The sequence below is a fragment of the Aptenodytes forsteri genome, unplaced genomic scaffold (genome assembly GCF_000699145.1).
Source record: "Aptenodytes forsteri isolate BGI_AS27 unplaced genomic scaffold, ASM69914v1 Scaffold119, whole genome shotgun sequence".
Taxonomy (NCBI): Eukaryota; Metazoa; Chordata; class Aves; order Sphenisciformes; family Spheniscidae; genus Aptenodytes; species Aptenodytes forsteri.
This window is the reverse complement of record NW_008796165.1, coordinates 7,492,980-7,499,017: the sequence shown is the minus strand read 5'-3', so window position 1 is coordinate 7,499,017 and position 6,038 is coordinate 7,492,980. Positions and strand designations below refer to the sequence as shown.

At 38.0% G+C, this 6,038-nt stretch overlaps 1 protein-coding gene across 1 annotated transcript in view; it reads left to right on the top strand.

Moving 5' to 3' along the window:
• The window catches only part of AGBL4 (ATP/GTP binding protein like 4), a 974,636-nt gene that overhangs the window by 208,248 nt on the left and 760,350 nt on the right, over positions 1–6,038 (top strand). The window lies entirely within an intron of this gene.

Here is a 6,038-nt window from a genome sequence, read left to right as displayed (position 1 = left end):
CACAGCAGAGGGGTTGGACTAGATGACCTTTAGAGGTCCCTTCCAACCCAAACTATTCTATGATTCTATATATAGGACAAGAGGAAGAGTCAAATAAGAATCATATAATCTGTGAGTTTCCAAATAAGCTAAAAATATGCTGTTAGAGGATAAGTAGAAATTTCAGAAGTAGAAGTCAGAGTACAGTGCTTTCAATTTTTAAGGCATATGTCTGTGAAATAGACACTAAATTCAGAAATCCATTCTGCCTGATTTCAGAAACACTTAGAAACATTGTTGCATGCCACTGTGTATCTGCTAGACTAACTATAGCAAATAAATAATGAAGAGTTTTGTATGCTGTTAGAGGATAAGTAGAAATTTCAGAAGTAGAAGTCAGAGTACAGTGCTTTCAATTTTTAAGGCATATGTCTGTGAAATAGACACTAAATTCAGAAATCCATTCTGCCTGATTTCAGAAACACTTAGAAACATTGTTGCATGCCACTGTGTATCTGCTAGACTAACTATAGCAAATAAATAATGAAGAGTTTTGAGATATGTTGAATACTGTGAATTTTCTCATTTCTTCTTCAATCTGCAAAGTCATTTAGTGCATATTTTTCTGTAATTTTGTTACATTGAGAAACCCTTACATTATTTAGAATTACTCGTATCTGCTTTTTTCCCCCAGTTTTGATCTGTGAAGCTTTTGGGGGGGAAAAAAAAAAGGTAAGACTGGACAATGTGCAAAGAACATCCCAGTTTACTGACTAGTTCATGAATAATGACTTTTTTTTTTCCTAGTAACATCGTCTTCATGAAGTTGTTTATTTTTTTATATTTGTCTTTCTATGTAGATAAAAAATTAAAAACAGCCTTTCCCTTATGGATAGAAATAATAGACTGGCATACCTAATTTTCTGCATTTAGATACATTCTTTTCATACACTCTTCTCTGTGAGTAGTGTTGTGGTCACTCCATATGATTTGCATTGTGAAGATTACAGTTTAAAACTGATCTAATATAATCCCATTTCAATTGCATGTATTTTCATTATCTGATGTTTTTAATGTTCTCTCCAGAAAGCCAGTTTGCTTTGTCTGAAATTTTAGTACTATTTTAAAGTTTGTATGAAAAAAGAGAGACTGTCCCAGTGGCAACAGGATGGCTAAACTAAGAATTAACAAGAATCAACAAAGAATCACCTGACAGAGCACAAAAAGCTTGCTTTTGGCGTTGAGTGCAGGCAAAAAACTGTAGGCAGAACTCTCGATGTACAGCTGGGTTTCACTCCTCCTCCTCTTGGACCCCAGAACTGTGTGAATCAAACTGCCTCACTTCTCTTGTCTAGACAGAGTTTTACTTGGGTTTATTCAAGGAGCTTTTCCTCAGGCCTCCTGATACTTATAGCAATGATACTCTTGAGCCTGCAGCCATACAGAATCTGTAATAAAAAGAACGAGGTGCTAGGTATGGCCCTGGGAATTTCCCACACTGTAAACCGTACAGGCAGATAGGTGTAAACCCTTGAGAAAACATTTACGGAGGCTTCTGCAAATGAATCCTACAGGCTTTGTGCCACTGTACTTAAAATGCCTTACTACTGGGAATAACACTGGAACTAGTATTTTCACCCAGACTGGAAGCCACTGTTTAAAGAGTCGTTGTACGTCCTTTTCCTTAGTAGCACCTCGAGCTGTTTATATTTCATTGAATTTAATAGTTTGTTTTCATGCTGCTGCAGATTTGCCAAACAGTTCATTAAAAAAGTATTAAAAAAAGTTGCTGGGGTTGAGGAAGCATTGAGGAAGCTGGATTCTTCATGGCTTGAAAGAAATAAGGTTGGTTTTTTGACTATAAGGTAAATTTGCTGGGTGTTTGTGCTAAAATTATCCACAGTGAAACAGTTAATACTAGTAACATCAGGGAGATAAAAAGTGCAGTTCACACAGCTTAGAGTTATCGCGTCTACCTGTTTGTAGACCTGGGAGGATATAGCGCTGTATTGGATTATATTCTTTTCATATTGTTAAGTTGTTAAAAGTCATAAAGGAGGAATACTTCACCATGATCATGCTGATTTTGAAGCAAAGGGGAAGAATCACAGAGCGCTCAAATACCAAGATTAGGGCAAGAACAACAGACTGAGTTAACTGGAATAAAAACCAGACTGTAACACAGAGACATCTGTAATTACAACATGTCCCTTTCACACGTTTCCCTTCTCCCTGCTTCTGGATAGCTTTAGGAGAATATTTTTAAGGTAATTTAGGAATATGCCCAAGTCCTGCCTTTTTGGACTAAAAGTTTTGCAGCACTTCATACAATGCTGGACCACTCACCATGGGACTCCCATTTACATCTTTACATTGTTTTACAGAGATGACTAAACCTATTCTTTCATTAATTAGCTTGTAAGCTTTTGTGGCAGGGACCAACTCATTGTTATGTCTCTGTACAATGCTTAGTCCAATGGGATCGTTGCTTATTATTCATATCAGAGCCAGCTTAAGTCTTCTCAGCAGTGTAGGCAAAATTGAATTTTTTTGCCCCTGGGAGAGCTGGCAGGGTCGGTAAGGTTTTTCAAGGGGATATGGTGTAGGGGACATGGAGGGCTTTCAGTGTTGGGAGTGTCAATATGTTTGAAATGATTGTGAGATGCTGCAGAATAAGGCTGGATTATTTTACCTACTTAATTTCCCACCTCCTTTCAGCTCGCCCTCTCCTGCCGAAAAGCAGGGGCCTTACCTGCTGCCCTTTGTCTCACAGAGGCAATTTGAGGCCAGAGCCAGGGATGCTGAATGTTGGCCCCCTCTTTTGCTGGCTGGCTAGGATGAAAACACCCCATGTGGGATGTGATCCACAGAACTGATGCTTTCTAAGCACAGCAATGCATGCAAGGCACAGAAATATGTCATACACCACAGTGGCACACAAACATTTAAAACCTACATGAGGGCCATCGTAGCATTGTTACTTCCCCTTTTCTTTGGGCATCTTTAGCTTTGCACAAACCAAGTCTACAATGAGCACATATACAGCCTAAAAGGATAAAGTAACTATTTGTTGTCCAACACACATAAAAAATAGCTAGGATTTAATGAGCTGCAAGGCTAAGCATTACCATGCTCACTACCTAGAAGGGTCTTTGCTGGCCAGCAAAATCTCTGCAAAAGCCAGCAAAAGCCTCTGTGGCCTGTTGGAGCTTCTCCTTGGTGTTGCTGAGTTGGCATCTTCCGCCTGCCCCAACGTGGGCATGGATGCACACAACACCAAGGGCTGAGCAGCTCTTGGCCCTCAGCTTGCCCGGTGACCAGAGTGCTCCTGACTAAACCCTCTATTTTCTGTTGTTTGTTTGTTTGACATTGTTACACCTTTCCATGTTGGTGTCTCTCTCTCTGTAATTTTATCTTTCTACAGGCTTTCTTATAGCTCTGTCTCACGATTGTAGCAATTTCCTGAGAAATTGGATGGCAATAGGGGCTGGGGCGGCTGCTGACAGAGGGTACAGTATGGACATTACCTGAGCTTGGCTGGTCTCTAGTGTGGGCTGCATCACAGTATCACAAAAGTGTAGAAATGAGAGCCGTGTTGTGTGGGTCAGTGAATTGTGGAGTGAAATGAACGTGGAGGAGGAATAGGGACACTGCAATGTGAGCCTGTGTCATGTTTTGCAGACTTACAGGAGGGCCTGGCAAGTGTGGCATCTCATCCTACTTGCTTAAGACCTTGTTATGTTCCTCAATAGTATAATGGCAAGCAGGGACTGTGAGATGAAAGCCAAAGCAGAAACAGTGTGGATCATAAATACAATTCTAGCGGAGCTTCCAAACCCAGAACTCTTTCAACTTTTTTTGTTGCTAAGAAATATGGAAGTATGACAAATGATAAGGTGACTGCAGCAAACCACTTTATCCATAGTCATTCAGATAGGTCACTTGATTGTGAAAAAAGATAGTGTTGTCGACCAAGGTTCAACCTAGCGAAAATAATACATCTGGATAGGAAACATTTCTTGCCAAAAATATGCTAGCTCCTTTCTCCAGCTGGGGAAAAAATAATTAAAAGCTTGGTTGAAAAGGTATATTCTTCTCCATGGCTACTGATATTTCAAAACAACAATATCAAATGTTTTTAATACTTTTTCATCCCTATATAGTTATTTGATTACTTTCAAGAAGAAAATGGAAGTGTCAGAAATATCTGGTAATATAAAAGGTAGAGTGTGATCAAATGTTTTGAACTTTGGGAGTATGTTATCCTTTGCAGCTGATAATGCTAGTATTAACTTACAGAGGCACCAGTCTAACTGCAGATTAACAGAAAATAAGAATAAATATTTGCTTTCAGTTATTGCCCTTTTCATAATATTCTGCATGATATAGCAAAATAATCATTACTTATAGGCATGTAACAGGAGTCCTGATAATTTTTTCTTGCAATATTACTGATATCTCAGTTGGTCAGCCTTTGAAACATGAAAATGATGAGGCATGTCCATGGGATAATTATCTTTATATCCTGTAGTAGAAAGGATCGTAAAAAATGTTCCATCTATAAAATCTTTTTGTTGTAGGTCAAGTAAAGATTGCCCAATTTTAATCTTATAATTCTTTGAGAATAAAAAAGATGGGCATGATTCAGAGTTGGTTAAATGTTACTTAGGTTTCTGCCACAATGCTTCAAAACTTTTTCTGCTTCTGATGCTGTCTAAAATCTGTTCATAGCTCAGCTGCGACATAATGCCTTAATTAAAAGATAGGTTATAACAACATATTTACAACAAGTTCTTCTGTTAAAAATGTAACTCATCTAAAAACAAATCCTGATAGAATGAAAAGGAAGGAAAAGGGTTGCACTCAGTAACAAGTATTTGATTTCAGAAAAGAAAATTACCATGGCCTGCAGATTTCCATGCATACTTCAACTAGTCTTCAACTAGGAAATTGTCAATCTTGAAATCCTTTTTTTCTCAATTTCTTAAAATCTGTGGAATTTATATCTTTTTTATCTTCAAATACATCAAGAGAAAGAATAGCTCATTCAGTAATGCATGTAAAGGACTTTATGGATTTATTGAAAGAAAAGATGGATTAGAAAGTTTTAAACATGATCATAAATCTGATTTGAATAACATATTCAAGCTTAGGGTAACTAAATTTAATACCTCATAGTAGTAGAAATGCACATCTTAGAGAAAAACATGGCATGCTAAGTGAAATGCTGTTTACTTGAATTATTAGGTGTTATTTTTCTTCTTGTGCCTCCCCCATGTTGCTACCCAACAGTGTAGCCCCTTACCTTCCCATGTGTAGAAACCTTCCAAGTTCTGTGTACCCCAAACTGTGACCTCCATTTCTACTAATATGGCATTGCTCTTCACATACTAATATTCTAGCTGTCCTTATTATTTTAGTTGTCACTCCTTATTTGTTTTTATGAACATGAGTCAGCAAGTCCCGAGCAATGTACTTGTGCAAAATGGTGCCAAAGAATAACTGAAACACAGTAGAGTAGTGTAGAACAACACAGCTTCCAAGATGTTATAATTAACTTTGACATGCTAAGAGTTATTTAACATAGAAAATGTTCTCTTTTGGAGAGGGGTGGAGAATGACAGAGAAAAGATGACCTTTTCTAAAGGCACCCACTCTCATCTTGCAAATTTGAAACTACAGTAAGCTGCAAATGTTTTCTGTTTCATAAAGGGAACTTGTGAGGAAGAAGCATTGATTTCTCCCTAAAATAAGGGGTAGTATGTAACATAGAATGTAATCAAGAAAAACTTCTGGTAAATGTGACATGGAGCATATTAATGGGTTAGAGGCAAAACATGCTGTACTTGAGATTTTGGGGAAATTGGAGTTAATTTGGCTTTGTCTGAGTTTCACATGGTTTCCTTGGAAGACCATTTATACAGTTGTTTGTGCATAAATGTCTTGTGGAGTGGTAGGGGTTTTGCTTTTGTTTTTGGAAATACCTTGTAAACTCAGTCCATGTTGTAGATACAGGCTCACTAGAAATGAGCCTAGGGGTGGCGTGCCGATGCCGGGGG